This window comes from Caretta caretta, chromosome 6 (assembly GCF_965140235.1).
Source record: "Caretta caretta isolate rCarCar2 chromosome 6, rCarCar1.hap1, whole genome shotgun sequence".
NCBI lineage: Eukaryota > Metazoa > Chordata > Testudines > Cheloniidae > Caretta > Caretta caretta.
This window is the reverse complement of record NC_134211.1, coordinates 71,684,007-71,700,854: the sequence shown is the minus strand read 5'-3', so window position 1 is coordinate 71,700,854 and position 16,848 is coordinate 71,684,007. Positions and strand designations below refer to the sequence as shown.

Sequence of the window (16,848 nt, the reverse complement as noted above, 5' to 3'; positions counted from 1 at the left end):
CTGCACTGAGTCAAACCGGCACTAGCAAGGGAAAATGGGGCACCAAGACGCAAGAAGGACAGCAGCAAAAGGGGACACATTCCCGTTGATCTCTCTACTCCACCATGCTGCCAAAGAGGAAAGCTGATCTAGAGAAAGCTTAAAGCACCAAAAACCAGTTCCTCAAAGGTATTTCAGTCGGGGTTAGGTGCCTAAATAGCCTTGAGGCTCTGTAGTGGAGTCAGGGTACCAATTGCAATCTGGTTAAATGTTGCTATGGTAAAGTTGGGAGGTGTTGGAGGGCTTTTCCTTTACTCTTTCCCCTGGTTCTTGTTACACAGATAGAAAGCAGAAGACCAGAACTTCTAAGTGCAGGCAATGCGATGTTTATTGGGATTAGTTTTCAGCAAACATGTGTCCCATAACTTTGACGCCGCAGAGCCTTGTTTTCCAGTGTTTCCTACTTCCCTCTTCTTAGCAGCCAAAATTATACTTGTAATGCACACCCACAGTTCCACCCTTTACAACTTATGGTCATGTTCTGTTTTGTGGGGTCGTAGGTCTAGGGTCTTTATTCCACCCCTTTTGTACCCCACGGGAGGGGTAAGGAGTGAGGTTGTGCTACAGTCAGGGGCAGGCATTTTTTTGGTCTTTTAGTGTTTTATCTTTCCCCCCAACCCTCCCTTGCCCCTTCTGACTGGTTGCTTGACCTTGCTTTGAGATAAGGAGTTGAGGCAGTTCTTAAGTGTGCGGTTATATATTACACTTCCACCATGCCCAGGAACACTTTCACTGCTTTTATTTGGTCCCATTATACTAACAAACCCATTTGGCTTAGGCAAAAGCAAGATATACAGTGTCTGTCTTTGTCCTTAGTACGGATCCCTTTGTTCACACATATTAGTAAGAATGTATGTATATTAAAAATCAAACAGGCAAGCCAAACTTAAAATACTATTTTAGGAAAAACTACAGGTCTGGATCCTACATTGGCACTAGTACTCCTAACAGGATGTGCCCATGTCCCTGTATCCAGGCTAAAGTCTTGACAGTCCAGCTCTCTAACACGCTTAGAGGGACACAATTAGGTCCCATCTCACTACCTTGAATTGTATTGTAACAGATCTCCAGACCGTTGCGGCAGAGATGGTGCCTTGGAGTTACCCTCCCCACTCTTAGTGAACCATGGACAAAGCATTAAGCAAATGAAACAGACAGTTTTCTGGCCCACTGCAAGTACATGTTCTGACAAATACAGTCAGCTATGGACAAGGCTGGCAAAGATCACAGGGGATCCCCCCTGAACACTGATACAGGAGCCCTGGCACCCCTCCTTGGAGATCATGAAAACTCCACCCAGTTTAAGCCCTTCTTCCATGAAGGGCCTGAAGTCAGCTCAACCCGTGGGATCCCTTTGGTATTAAATTGATTTACTGTAATGAGCACTATTCTCTACTGCATTGCCTCCACTGCCTGTTACCCTTTTGTTGCCATCTTGGGTGATTACAGATCACATCTATAGGGCCTTCAATGACAGGGTGTCAAAGTGCTTTGTGGGTAAATAAGACTAGCTTCGGAGTCTCCCTGTGAGATCACTGATCATTATCATCAGAAACCAGGGGTCTGAAGCAGGGATAGGTTAAATGACTTGCCAAAGGGCACAAAGGAAGTCTGTGGCAGAGCTGGAATTGAATTCATGGCTCCTGACTCTCAGACTGTCCTTCTGAGGAGGCAGTTCCTGCTGGTTCCTTCAGTGTGACATTTTGTTTTTGTGGTGCCCTTCCACCCCCACCCTTTTCTCTTTGATCACTGGTTGTTACTTGCTCCATCTAGCCCCAGCGCAGTCCTGAAGCTCTCCTGCCTCTTTCCTTCCCTGTACACTCTTCCCTCTCACTTGTGGACTGCAGTACTTGTGCTTTATTTTTAACTAGGAAAGCAGAAACGTGCCCTTCTCCAAGGCAAACTGCAGTGTCACTTGGTGCAGTGTTACTTGCAAGAGACACCAATGGAGCAGCTGGTAACCTCCGATAGGAGCGCAAGCTTTGCCACATTGCTCCTTCACAACTCTAGCTTGGTAGTGAGACCCAGTGCTGTTTCCTGAAACCTACTCCAGGGACAATCAGAGCTTGGAAACTTCATGAAGTAGAAACATACTGCTAGTACCATTTAGAGAGTACATTCGGTGTGGAGGCAGTAGGGTAGGGAATTGCATGACTTTCTTAATGCCTCCAGGCAGCAGCAGGGACATACAGCATGGGGCGGGGGAGGGGGAAGACTTTAAGAAAAAACTCAGGTCACAGAATCATAGAGTGTACAGCTGCGCGTGTGTGTCACGCTCACGAAAGCTTATGACGGGAGCACAGTATACAGCAGAGGGAGGCTAGCACCCACTTGCAAGAGTAGCAGGGAGTGTGAAAACCATCAGCCCTCCTGTGTCAATTTCTTTCAATGTTAATCTCTTGTGCCTGTCAAATAAAACAGGAAGGGCAGGCAGGAAAGAGGGCGCTTGTTAGATGCGCCTCTCCTATTCTCCCTACCCTTCAACTCCTCAGACTCCACTATTATAAACAGCAATCATGTGAAGGCTGGGACAGGTTTAGGGCTTGTCTACACAGGGGGTTATTCCAGAATAAGGTAAGGTGTGAATTTAAAGCACTGGAGCTATTCCAGAGCAAGAGTGGCCGCATGGGGAGCTACTCTGGAACAGCTCTACTGCCTTAAATCCACCCCTTGCCTTATTCCGGAATAACTTCCCCATGTAGACAAGCCCTGAACCTCAGGAAGGTAAAGGGTCCTCACTTGTATCTGTTCTTTGCTATGAGACCCTGCTGCCTAACTGGGAATGATCCTGCATCCCCTCACTGGAGAATCACACAAACTGTGGGATCCCTGGATCGCTGCCTCATTCTTACCAACCAGCGTTTGGAATGGAGAACTGCCAGTGCGAAGAAAAAGCAGCTCCAGTGGGTGAACCACCAGCTGAAGAAACTTCAGCAAACCCCACTGGCCTGATGACGATGACACAGCCGCAACATCCTGCTCTGTGTACTGCCCCCAGCTGCATCCCTACTCGAGCTGCCTCGGCTGCCCACTGCTTGCTGCTGCATCACATGATCTTTGGCACATTTTGCTGCCAAATGACACAGCATTTATCACTGCAGTCACCCCCAGTTTTGGCCGCATAGGGGCTGACTGCACAAATTCCACATGGATGTAGCAACTTGTTATTTTGCAGCAGGGAGACCAACAACCCCCTCAGGAGTGGCACGGCATCGGAAAGGCAAAATTGTAGCCAAGGGATTTCCAAAATTGCACCCAATCCTCTATGGGAGTGTTACTGGAAAGTCACGTGTGGCCCCAAGGCCATCAGCTCGCCTGAGTTTTGCACATGAAAGGAAAACAAAAATATAAAGAGCAAATTCACAGCACAAACAGCTTGGAAATGATAACTCTGTGAAGTCATGTCTGAGCTGAAAACAGGAATCCTATTCTGGCTAGTTGCTTAGTGCGATTTTTAGACAACAAACAAAACTCTTAGATGCCACAGAGGATATTACTGAAACAAGGCAAAGGGTGATGAGGAATTAATTAAAATGCTGAAACTATAGGGCCTGATTCTGCTTTCATTACACTGATGAAAATCAAGTGGCATTCCAGTGAAACTTTCCAGCCAAGTTTCTATAGCACATAGCATCCGGAGCACCTTAACTGAAATTGCTTGGAGTTACACAGCACAATCAAGGCGAGTGGGATCAGAATTGGCTAACAGAGTTTGAAAGGACGCTCAGAAATAAAATTAGGAAGGTGTTGCGTGTGCTGTTGTGGAAAAGACTCTGCTCCCAGAGGAGCCATCCCAGGGGGCAGTACAGTGAGAGAGGACATTAGCTAGTTAGAGAACTGTGTGAATACTCACTCAGTGCTGACATGATCAGTAAAGCTCAGAGTTATTTCAGTATCTGGGCTCTGATTCAAGAAGCCCTGAGCATCTGGGGACACATCAGTGATCTGCAGTCTACATTTCAGGTGTTGCACAGAATCCACCACCTATGGCCAGATTAAGGCATAGGCACCCCATTGGCCTTACACTTAGCACACCAGTTCCCAAACTTACATGACGAGATCAGAATCTCCACTTTCAAGTTTTTAAAATGATGTTTCTATCTCTCAGGGGTGCAAGGAGAAGCTTGAAAATGTGCCCCAAGTGTAACTGATGCCTGCCTGAGTCTGCAGACAGCTTGAACCTATTGCTCCAAGAGATGTGAACGGCCCCACTCATCTTAACTGAACCTGCTGCCAACCCAAGGAGGGGCAGTGCTACAACACTGTGAGGGAGGGGCATGAGGGGCCCATATGGGTTGTGCCGAAAGCCCCAGACTGCCTTAATTCAACCCTGCCACCATCACCATCACAGCCTCTGTCTGACCACTCTAGCATGAAAGCTTCCCACGCTGCCAAGCCTCTCCCTTTGACTTAGCGCCAGGCATGATCATGCAAGCCCAGCCACAGAGAGGGCATTTTCATGTCCCTTGGACGCAATAAAAACTCTGGCCAGCATCTTCTGTGTGCTAGCGACACTCCCCACTATCGCAGCACTTTATTTTAAAAGCACTGTACGAACCTTAACCCCCTGTTCCACACAATGCCCGTGTGAGGTGAATAACGTTATTGCCCTTCTACACATGGGGAAACTGAGGCACAGAAAGGTTAACACCCAACCGTGAGACAGTCACTGCACCAGGATCAAGAACCCCTGTGCTCAAGCCGCCATCTGTGCTCCCAGCCCTTTGCTCCAGTCACCAGATCATGCTGCCTCTCAAGCCTATGCGCCAAGTAGGAATTGTCACATAGATGTTGATGGCAGCATTGGTGTTTCTGAGGGTGGGCTTTCAGAAGAAATGCTGTTCTCTGTTAAGGTCAGGCTTGACAAAGCCCTGGCTGGGATGATTTAACTGGGAATTGGTCCTGCTTCGAGCAGGGGGTTGGACTAGATGACCTTCTGGGGTCCCTTCCAACCCTTATATTCTATGATTCTATGATTCTCTGGAGGAAGGGAGAGGAGAGAGGGTCATGTGTCTGCGCCTTTCTAGGAGCCCAGTTCTGCCAAAAGATCTGCATGCTTGAACTTCACTCCTTCACAGAGTCCAATTGACTTCAGTGGGACCCCCCTTGCAGGAGGAAGAGGATGGGCAGCTGAAGGACCACACCTTAGGTTTGTTTGGGATCTTTCAAACTAATATTACTCTAGAAGGCTTGTTTTTAAATGCTGCCATTGACACAGTACATGCAAATCTCACCCTTGGTAAGATCCCCACAGGTAGGAAAGATTAAATGAGTTCATTTTGGGATTTAGACCATCTCGTTGAATTTTTATTTTCAAAATGAAGATGATAAATCATCTGACTCAATCAAGCAGATGCCATCTGCAGATCCTGATCGGAGGAGATACATTAGTATGGTTTCTTAAGCTCTTTAGGGTCAGATTTGCTACCCTTACTCCATGGGTAGTCCCACTGAAATGGAGTAACTGCAGAGGAAGGTGCTAGTCCATGTGAGTAAAAGCAGCAGATCCTAGTTATGTGGGGCTAGATTTTCAAAGCAGCTCGGAGCCAGATTTCCAAGTGCTCAGCACCCACAACTGGGCCAGATTTTCAAAAAAGCTCAGCACATTGGGTGGATTATTTTTTCTGACCACCTATTGTGATGCCCATATGGGAGCTGAGTTCTTTGGAAAACCACATCCACAGTGTCAAATGGAACACTTTCTCTCTTTCGCTTTTTGGCAGTGGGTTTCTCTCTGTTGTGGGGAGGGGTGACATATTCTGACATGTATAGCTGAGCCGGTGAGGGCGGTTCGTCCATCTCCAGACTGGAAATGGTTTCACTTGAGATGTATCACCTAGGGAAATGCTGTTAATAAAAAGGCAATGTAAAACGCCCAGAAGCCACATACCTATCTGTCTATTTGCAAGATGTAACATGTTAATTAACAGGTATGCTCCAGTGGTGCGGGTGTGCTGGCTCACAGCTCTAATGCATAAAGTGATTCTCCTGAAACGTAGCCATGAAAAATGCTAGAGCGTGGAGGGCCGTCTTAGGAAAACTGCTACCAAACACACAGCCAGTGAGACTTGCCTTAAGCCCTACTGACAATAATCAGAATCCTGCAACCAGGGGAAAGTCATGGATACAGACAGCAAGGGAAGGGGAGAACAAGGCTGCTCTTTACAAAAGCTGGGGGAACTGATTTTATCAGTTTCTGTGGGAGTGGAAGCCATGTTTGATGTCAGTTCTGTCTCTGCACACAGGGTGAAGCAGAGTTGGATTCTCAGAGTTTCCAGGGACAAAGGGATCTACTCCCCCAAACAGGCCAGATCATGTCCCATTGTGGAAACACCTGCACAGGGGCCAGGAACTCTGCTGTCCACACTGAGCTCAGGCATATGCTTGATGCACAGGGTCAGGTGCATGGAGTCCCTGTGCTTCTTCATGGGCTCCCCAGTGCTCCAGCTCAGAGGGACAGAGAATGTTCTGTAGGAACAGGACTATGGCTTCTGGCTCTAATTTTTCTCTGTTTCTGCTGGATGCAGGAAATGAAGGTGTGGGAAATGTGGGTCCTCCACAGCCAGTTCTCAAGCCCTCACCACTTTTATATTCCCAGACACCATAGAGAGCTTTCTGTGAGGGCTGAGGGAACACAGGACTGCTGCTATGGAGGCAGCTGATTTCTCCTTCTGTATGGTGGGGAGAATTGCATGCAGCATCCGTTCCATGCACAGATCCTGAGGGTGGGATCCAGCCCTATACTTTTTCCAAGCTGTGGGCTCTTAGGCAGTTGCTATGGTAAAGCCACTTAACCCACCATCAGAAATATTGCACTTCAGCTCCAGATTACATTTGATGAAAAATCGTGGGAGCCATGTCCACCTCCAGACCAAAGGTGGGCACTGGCATGCTCAGCCTTCCTGTTGGGGACACTGGGGCATGGCCACTAGGTAACTCGAGGGGATGGAAGACCACGAGTGTCGATAAAGCCCACTCGCACTAGGCCCAGGTGTCCTTGGCCCCCCTCCTGCCTGGAGGCACTCGCAGCAGCTCTGCGTACTAGGCCCAAATGTCCTTGGCCCCCCCGCCTGGAGGCACACACAGCAGTTATGCTGAGAATCTGCAACAGTATGTTGCAGAGTCAGACTGCCTGAAACTAAGCAAGGCCAAACAGGGGAGATATGGAAGAACAATGCTGAATAAAGCAGCTTTATGTATAGTTTAACAAATGATACAGAGAATCAGGGAACTACCTGGGAACTGGATTGGCTGGCTATATGGATACTTGGGGCAGCTTGCTATTGGATAAGTATGCTGAGAAAAAGGATGTATAAAAGCCTGTGTAACTTCCTGCTCTGTTGTGCAGGATTTGAGATTTTATTCTCCCTGTACCTTTTTGCAGCTGCAAATAAACTTTTCTGCTTCTCCACCCCGTTGTGATTATTGGGTGTAGCACACCGGGTAACGAACCACTCAAGCTGTTGTTCAGCCTCTCGGCACTGGGTGCTGGCAACAGCTTTTGGCGTCCCTGGGTGGGCGACGAGGCTGCAATTTAGCCTTGCCCGGACCCCTCCTGGAGGTCAAGGATTGTGGCGAGAACCGACGCCCAGTGCGCACCGGTGAGTTCATCGGGGGCCTCGGAGGAGACGCGATTTGATCGACCCCAGAGGGCACAACGGTGCAATGCACTCATATAGTGGAGAAGCTGTTGTGGATGGCGGTGAAGAACCAGTCCCTTAGACATGGGGGAGGAGCAGCTGCAGGCCACGGTGAAGAACCGGTCCCTTGGATAAGGTAGGAACCTTTTAAAATCCGGATTGTATGCTCTGTTGGAACCTGGGGACGCCCAGAGTTACCCTGTAGGTATGGGACAGGGACAGAGCTCAGAGGTTAGGGCACGGTGTATGCCCCTAGAGTGCATTCTAGCAAACTGGAAGGTATTTGGTGCGGATCCGATGACTAAGAGCCAATTAAAACGATTCTGTACAGTTGACTGGCCTCAATATCAACTAGAGGACCAGGAGTGGTGGCCACCAGGAGGGTCAATTAATTACAACACGATCCTTCAGTTACTCCTGTTCTGTCAGAGAACAAGGAAATGGAATGAACATATGTATGCGCATTTGTTTCTGACTTTATGTACTCGACCAGATATTTTACAGCACTGTAATCTGACTCCGACTGGTTCGGTAGCAGCTAATGTTAGTCCCCAGATCCCCACCCCCACTGTAATGGCAGAGCCGGTGTCCCCTTCGGCCCCCACACCCCCACCGTATAAGGGTAGGATGCCTCGGATTACAGAGATTGCCCCCTCGGTGGTACTCTATCCTTTGCTTACCGAGACGGTTGTGGCTTGCCCAGGGGCAGACGGACGTCAGGCTACCACTATGCAAGTTTACACCCATGTGCCATTCAATCCAATAGACTTAGCAGCTTTTAAAACACAGGCTGGGGAATTCTCAACGAACGCAAGCAGGTTTATTTCAGTCTTTGAGGGGTGCCTCAGTAGTCACAAGCCAATTGAGATGACTGTAATATCCTCCTGAGAACCCTGTTGCCTGAGGTGGAGAGGGATCAGGTTACAGCTAAGGAAAGGGGAGCATCAGCTTTCAAGCGAAAGAAAGGAAGCTATCTGTCAAGTTCCTACCCCAAGTAACCATAAGCGGCTCAGGGCATTTCTGGGTATGGCAGGCTTTTGCAGGATATGGATCCCAGAGTTTGGACTGTGGGCTAAATCCCTGTACGACTGTGTAAAAGGAGTGGATCTACCCCTTCTATTGGACCCCAGAGGCTGATAGGGCATTTAAAATCCTGAAAAGAAAATTGATGGAAGCCCCAGCTCTGGACCTGCCAGATCTCTCTAAACCGTTTCAGTTGTATGTACATGAACGAAGGGGGGTGGTCCTAGGAGTGCTCACACAGCTGTTAGGAGCATGGAGACGTCCCCTGGCTTATTTTTCTAAGCAATTGGATCAGGTTGCAAAGGGTTGGCCGGCATGTTTACGGGCGGTCACAGCTACTGCCCTATTGCTTGAGGAAGCCGAGAAGCTAACATTGGGAGGGGTTATGCAAATCTATACTCCCCATACGGTCCGAGCCTTATTGGATACAAAGGGAGGGCTTTGGCTCACCCAGGCTCGGATTGCTCGGTACCAGGCTAAGCTGTTAGAGAACTCTGAAGTCACCTTACAGCCTTGCCCCTCCCTTAACCCAGCCACCCTCTTGCCAGAAACAGAGGAACAGAAACATGACTGTTTAGAGATCATAGATGCCCAGTACTCCAGCCGTCCGGATTTAAAGGATGTACCCCTCCCAAATGCAGATTATGAGTGGTACACTGATGGTAGCAGTACTGTAATAGATGGGCAAAGGAGGGCGGGTTATGCTGTTGTGAAAGGAGGGATGGCTCCATCCCCAGAAGGGAAGGTCCTCTTACCAAAGGGCCTAATCCGGCCAGTGCTGCAGAAACTACATCAAACCACTCATGCTGGCAGGGAAGCACTTATCCAGCTAATGGGAAAATACTTTATCACTTCCGGACTCCGACCCCTGGCTGCCCAGGTACAAGCGGACTGCTTAGTCTGCCAAAAGAATAACCCCCGACCGGGACATCCTGTGCCACCAGCTGCCCTAGAACCCACTCCAGGCCCTGGACAAGTGCGGCAAATAGACTTTACTGAGTTTCCCCGGACCCAAGGGTTCAAATATCTCCTTGTTATAGTGGATCGGTTCAGCGGATGGCCAGAAGCCTTCCCATGCCGTAACTGCACTGCCAGAACAGTGGCCCTCAAGTTTGTTAAAGAGATCATTCCTCGCTTTGGACTCCCCCTGTGGATGGAATCTGACAACGGGACACATTTCACGTCAAAAATCATTCAAAGCATCTCACATGCCTTACAGATCCCCTGGAAACTCCATACACCCTGGAGACCGCAAGCCAGTGGTGTAGTGGAGCGTACCAATCAAACCCTTAAACGGCATCTCTCAAAAGTGTGCCAAGAAGCCTCACTGCGATGGCCTGATGCTTTGCCCCTCATCCTACTCCGTATCCGCGTTCTCCCAAAGGGTAGATTAGGGCTCAGTCCCTTTGAAATTATGTTTGGAAGGGCATGGCCTATGAATGGCACCCCGGTTCTGTCAGGGGAATGGGAGTTGGGTAATGGCTTTTTGTCTCAGTATATGTGTTCCCTGTCTGCTGTTCTCTTGTCTCTTCACAGGTATACCAAGGATTCCCAGCCTCTCCCCTTGGACTCTCCCGTTCACTCCTTACAGCCTGGTGACTCTGTGCTTGTTCGCACCTGGAAAGACGAGCCTCTCCAGGAAAAGTGGAAAGGACCCTATACCGTCCTGCTGATCTCCCATACAGCGGCAAAGATCGAGGGACACAAGAACTGGATCCATCACTCTCGTCTGAAGGCAGTAACCGCCCCCTCGTCAGCAGGACAGTGGACCGTCCAACCTGCTGACTCCTCATCTAGTGAGATCTCGGGCTAAAGCTACTGTTTAAAAGACACAAATAGCGGGCACCTTAATGCTAAAATGGGCCCACCCAGGTACTGGAGACCCTGGGTTGGGAAGACTCTGGTGATAATTAATTGGGTAACATTGTTATTCTCTGTATTGGTATTTCCAAACTGTGCATATCGGGAGCATAACTCCTTTGTTTTGCTTGTGCACCATGTTGCTAATTTAACAAACCAGACTGATTGCTGGGTATGTGCTCCAATTCCACTATCCCCCAAAACGGGAATGCCCCTTGACATGCTGCCCTTGACCCTAGCAGAATTAGCCACCACCAAAGAGCAGGAAAGAACGGACTCACCGTTCTGGAACAAGACCTCTTTACAGCAAGCCACTTGCCAGGACCAGGAGTATTCAGTTGCAGTACTCACTGAGGAAGTGTTATGTTTTACCTGAAACCAATCTGATCCCTATGGGCATCCTGTGGGAAAGAGCTCCTGTGTTATTACACAGTGGGCTGATGGGTATTGGATAAAGACCAACAGGGGAGGCCAACAGTGTGGGTGTAATGGTTCCTCCCCTTTTAGGGAAACACTTACAAATAATCTTACCACAAAAAAGGGGTTTGGAAATGTAACTTGCCGTCAAGTTAACATCTCCAATGTAGCAAGCCAATGGTGGGTTTGTAGTGGTCCCTATGGCAAGTGTAATTTGAATGGCACAATTAAAAATGCCCCCATTTGTACCCAATCAAAAAAATAAGATGCCCCCTTAGGGGCATATAAATTGTTTAAAAAAGCAGCCAAAGCAGCCTTAAATATCCCAGGAATCCCCTTAAAAAACAGTCCTTACTGGGCCCTACAGGGTCACTATTTTGTATGTGGCCAAAAGGCTTACAAGGTGCTGCCAGCCAACTGGACAGGTAGCTGTTATATAGCTCATGGAGTTCCTCATCTTTCCATAACTGCCACACTGCCCAAAGGAAAGATTAAAAATGCCCGAGACACCTCTGTTGAGTCACGAGAAAAGACCCTGTGGCGACTGACTAAGGCATTGGAGGGCAATATGAAGAATGCCCTCACAACCGAGAAGCTTGTAGGGTGCTCTGTACTGGGAATAGCGCCACTGGTTTCCGGGCCAGCCATGGCATGCATAGGCCGCTATACTGTAAGGCTGCAGATGGTATTTGAGAAAGTGGCCTTAGAGTTAGAGGACTCGGTTAGTAATTTAGGGTCAGCAGTAAAAACTTTAAATAAAAAGGTACAGCAGCTCAGGACATTTTCCCTCCAAAACAGGCTGGCTTTGGACTATCTCTTGGCATCCCAAGCAGGGATTTGTGCCCTCGTCGGGCCCCGATGTTGTGTATATGTAAATGATAGCAGTTATGAAATCTATAAAAAGGTGGTACAGGCTGAAGCCCATGCCCGAGCCGGAGCACAGGTTGCCTATACTGCCCCAGAGAACGATTGGTTGCAAACCTTGTTTTCAGGCTGGGGTTTGTCGTCTTGGCTTGGTGGTTTATTTAGCCTGCTATTGAAAATTCTCTTTCCTGTATTGCTTGTATTACTGGTATTATGCTGTGCAGTATCATGTGTCAGGGCCCTTTTGCAAAAGTTAATAAGTCCTTCTCTTCAGGCTATCACAAAGTGCTTATGCAAAGTCATATTGTAAAAAATAAGTAGCCCAAGTGAGAAAACTCAGAGCCAAGGCTGTTGAGTGTTCTCAAAGGGGGGAGTTGTTGGGGACACTGGGGCATGGCCACTAGGTAACTCGAGGGGATGGAAGACCACGAGTGTCGATAAAGCCCACTCGCACTAGGCCCAGGTGTCCTTGGCCCCCCTCCTGCCTGGAGGCACTCGCAGCAGCTCTGCGTACTAGGCCCAAGTGTCCTTGGCCCCCCCGCCTGGAGGCACACACAGCAGTTATGCTGAGAATCTGCAACAGTATGTTGCAGAGTCAGACTGCCTGAAACTAAGCAAGGCCAAACAGGGGAGATATGGAAGAACAATGCTGAATAAAGCAGCTTTATGTATAGTTTAACAAATGATACAGAGAATCAGGGAACTACCTGGGAACTGGATTGGCTGGCTATATGGATACTTGGGGCAGCTTGCTATTGGATAAGTATGCTGAGAAAAAGGATGTATAAAAGCCTGTGTAACTTCCTGCTCTGTTGTGCAGGATTTGAGATTTTATTCTCCCTGTACCTTTTTGCAGCTGCAAATAAACTTTTCTGCTTCTCCACCCCGTTGTGATTATTGGGTGTAGCACACCGGGTAACGAACCACTCAAGCTGTTGTTCAGCCTCTCGGCACTGGGTGCTGGCAACATTCCCATGCTGCTGCCCCATTCTCAGGCTGACAGGCAGAGCACCACCTCACTCATCACCCATGAGGGAAGAGCATATTAGTGTCCAATTGGCTTTTAGTGGGTTCCCTGGCTGCAAATCAATCGGCAAGGAGTTTTGTGGGGATGTCAACCTGTCAGTGAGAGCAGCAGCATGGGGAGTCCAAGATGGAGAGCCTGTGGTCTGTCATGGCAACAGTGAGTGGGAGTGAAAGGTTTATGAATGTGGCTTCTCAATGTTATGCCATCGCTTCTGAGTTGGAGCCTGTGGTCTAGTTTGCTCTGTAAGTGTTCTGCCTTTGCTTAATGTGTGCTGCACCTTTAAATCTCTAAGAACTCTACTGTCTGCAGAGCCAGGCAGACATTTTGAGTGGCAGAGCTGGTGCAGCCTACTAGGGAGGAGACATGATCACACCGTGCTCTCTCATGGAGACTTGACTTTAGCAAACCACAAAAGTACAATTCTAAAAGACAACATGATTCTGCTTGAAAGGTGCTGTTTGGTCTTTGTTTAAGGGAAAGCTTACAAGAGATGAAGATTTCTGCTGTGCTATATGTGGCCCAGAGGGGTTGTTGGTTGACAACCCCACGGCTCTCTGGGAGGAGAGACAAGGTAAGCACTTTACCCATATTGATTTTTAAAATATAGGATACACCCCTGTGGTAGGTTGGGTAAGCTTCTAGTCACTTGCTCAATCCAGCAAAATGTCAACAGGCTTCATGCAAACTCATTTCTAAAAGAGAGCCTGGAGATCTGAAAGCAACTTCCACACCACAGCCACCAGAGAGAGGAAAAGGACCAAGTGTCTGGATAGCCCAAGACTGGGTGTCAGAGCTGTTGAGCCATCCACAGGGCATTCTAGATGGCATTCTAGACAATCCAAGCCACTCCACACAGTGCTGCATCTGTCTGAGGGAGGGAGACTCTGGGTGTTAAAGAGTCAGCAAGGAATGGATTGATCTGTGAGCGTGCAAGAGAGTGAAGGAGGAGAGCATGTGTAGCTGGGGCTGAGTGAATGTGGGCATTGTTAGCCTGGACAGACTGAATGGCTCAGGACAAGGGGATATGGAAGAGAGGGGAAGGGCCTTTTGCTTATAGGTCATCATTCTCAATCTAGATGAGGCTGGTAACTGCTGGCAGTAATCACCATCTGTTCAGCTGCCTGTATATTGAGACTGAGACTCAGTTCAGTTCCTTGTGGACAGGCATTCATACCACAAAAACCACCATCACAATTGGTGTGGATTAGCATCCTTGCTAGTAATCTCAGTAAAAAGCCCTGGACTGAATGGGAATAGAGAATTACCCTCTTGTCACTTGGGGTGGTCCATCCTCAGGTTGAGACACAGTGGTAGGAAGGTTTCAGAGTAGCCGCCGTGTTAGTCTGTATTCGCAAAAAGAAAAGGAGGACTTGTGGCACCTTAGAGACTAACAAATTTATTTGAGCATAAGCTTTCGTGAGCTACAGCTCACTTCATCAGAATGCATCCGATGAAGTGAGCTGTAGCTCACGAAAGCTTATGCTCTAATAAATTTGTTAGTCTCTAAGGTGCCACAAGTACTCCTTTTCTTAGTGGTAGGAAGCTTCCTGTGAAGAGACTGAGCATCTGCAGAAGCATCTGGAAATGAAATGGAAGAGCCAACTTAGTTGCCTCCACTGCTGATTGCTTCTGCATAGGAGAAAAAGGGGCAAAGGAAACAGTCTACTCCTCAAAGACTAGAGCCAGCAACGGGTGTGGTGGTACCAACCTCCCCCCAGAAGCTGCCAGTGGAACAGAAGAGAAGGGAACCAAGGACAAGACTGTCCTGCAGGATGTGCCAGGGAGCAGGGAGACCACATGGCAGGCCAACATGGGCAAGAACATAGAAGCAAGGGACCAGAGCTGTGGCAGCTGGTGCAGGGGAATAGGAAGACCAGGCAGAAGGGAAGTATGTACAAGGGAAGAAGAGGAAAGACAGGAATATAATAGGTGGGAGGGGGTGATGGCATGTATGATATTTTTCAAAAAGCACAAATCACATAATCATAGGCTCTTAGAAATGTAGGGAATGCACGGCAGACAGTTACAAATACCTACATGCACTGGTGGTACAGAGTTCAATGAGATCGCCACTGCAGCAAGAGCCACAGGGATGACGTGCATTCATGAGTGGGATTCAAACTGGCAAGTCTGGCATGGAGGTGGGTGCATGTGATTGCCAGTAAGCAGGCAGGTAGTTCTGCCTTATTGCCAGTTGTGGGAAGATGGGTCCAGGGGACGTAAATGGAACAGGAGAGGGGGTCCACGTGATTGTGAGTGGAAGAGAAGGTGCGCCTCACCATGGGGCGGAAGGTTGTCTAGATGGGACAAGAGGTGTCTGTAAAACAATCTCTCTGTTAATGTGTGACAGATCGAGTACACCTGCCGCATCAGAAATTGTGCGGCTTTGGGCTAAGAAGTCTTTTATAGATTCATAGATATTAAGGTCAGAAGGGACCATTATGATCATCTAGTCCAACCCCCACCGCACAACACAGGCCACAGAATCTCACCTACCCACTCCTGCGAAAAACCTCTCACTTATGTCTGAGCTATTGAAGTCCTCAAATCGTGGTTTATTTGAAGTCAATGTGAAAAAGCAACCACTCCCTGGATGGGAATAAGATCAGACCACTGACTCCATCTGATCTGGTATCTGACCACCAGCAATGGCCAAAACTGGTTTCTTCAAGACAAGGCCCCTTAAATGCACCCCAATCAATTATGCTATGCTGTGCATTTTATAGAGCATTTCATATCAAAGAATCCTCTCAGTAATTCAGTTTAACATATTTCTTTCCCACTTTTGCTAGGGCAATACTATCCAGGGACAGAAATGCTGCCCAAAGTGAGCTTAGGAATGCCAGAAGCTCCCAGATATCATCTCAGTGCAAACCTTGCATTGACGTCAGTAGGAGCGGGATTAGGCCCTAAATAGAAAGGGGCCCCTCCTTCTTTACCACCCTCTAGCTCTGGCCGTCCCCCTCTTTTAATGTGAACAATTCTCCCTTGTGTGAGGAATAGGGAAAGTTGGGAGCTCTGTCACACTCAAACAAAAACAAAAGGCTCTTTACAGCAAAAAGCATTGTTTAAAAAGCTTCAGCAATCCCAATATCTATTTCATGCTGTGAGGCGGAGCGGCTCCTGTGCTCGAGGACAAATGGCATGATGTTATGGAAACTCAAAGGCAGGCACTGCCCGTGAGAGCCAAGCGACTCTGCCAGCAGTGCTTACCAACTCTCCCAGCGTGATTTACAATCTCCATTTCATTGTCTCTTTGTGCTCCCTGCTGTCCTGTCAACCATTCTACACTTCGAGCTGTGCAGGCAAAAAGGAACAGACCTGCCCATCTTACCATGTAGAACCCTCCCATGCCCCCACTCATGGCATGCACCATAGTGTTGACAGCACAGAGACAAGCTTTCTTCCTGCAGATACCATGCTGAGAAGAGGGCAGAGTGCAAGAGCAGCTGCTGAATCAGTTCCTCCTGAAAAGGCGGATTGAATTGTGCTGTGCTTGAATTAATTGCCCCCCTGCATCAGCAGAATGTAGCCAAGACTCTGTCAATCTCAGTCTGCTAGAGCTCAGCTCAAAGGTACATTTAATCTCCACTGGAGAACACAAATAATGCAGCTGCCCCTTCAAGCACAGAGCCAGCCCTGTGCCTCCCGCCTGAGCTGTGTGGTACAGGAGGAAACAGTGTTTCTAAAGGCTAGAAACAGGGACTGCCAATCAGGATTCTCTTCCCTTCTCTCTCTCTCTGAGGTAGTTAAACCATCCCCATTAGTATAGGATCTGAGCACCTCACAGTCTGTGATGTATTTATCATCACAATGCTCCTGTGAGGAAGGGAAGTGCTATTATCCCCAACTTACTGACAGAGACTAGGCAGGGAGAGAAAATAACTTGCCTGGGATCACCCAGGAAGTCTGTGGGGCAGCAGGGAATTGAAGGCAAATCTCCTGAGTCCCAGACTAGGACCCTAGTCATCGGACCCT

General features: G+C 48.4%; 1 protein-coding gene and 2 long non-coding RNA genes across 10 annotated transcripts in view; 2 read left to right on the top strand and 1 right to left on the bottom strand.

The window, feature by feature from the left end:
• The window catches only part of CCDC9B (coiled-coil domain containing 9B), a 147,806-nt gene that overhangs the window by 52,639 nt on the left and 78,319 nt on the right, over positions 1 to 16,848 (bottom strand). The gene's annotated exons all lie outside the window — the stretch shown is intronic.
• Positions 2,743 to 12,726, top strand: LOC142072545 (uncharacterized). Its single transcript, XR_012668972.1, has 2 exons — positions 2,743 to 7,815; positions 10,239 to 12,726. It is a non-coding gene; the product is annotated as an uncharacterized LOC142072545 (long non-coding RNA).
• The window catches only part of LOC125637794 (uncharacterized), a 41,558-nt gene continuing 37,902 nt past the window's right edge, over positions 13,193 to 16,848 (top strand). Inside the window, exon 1 of the long non-coding RNA XR_007357080.2 lies at positions 13,193 to 13,441. This is a non-coding gene — a long non-coding RNA (uncharacterized LOC125637794). The remainder of the gene's footprint in view (positions 13,442 to 16,848) is intronic.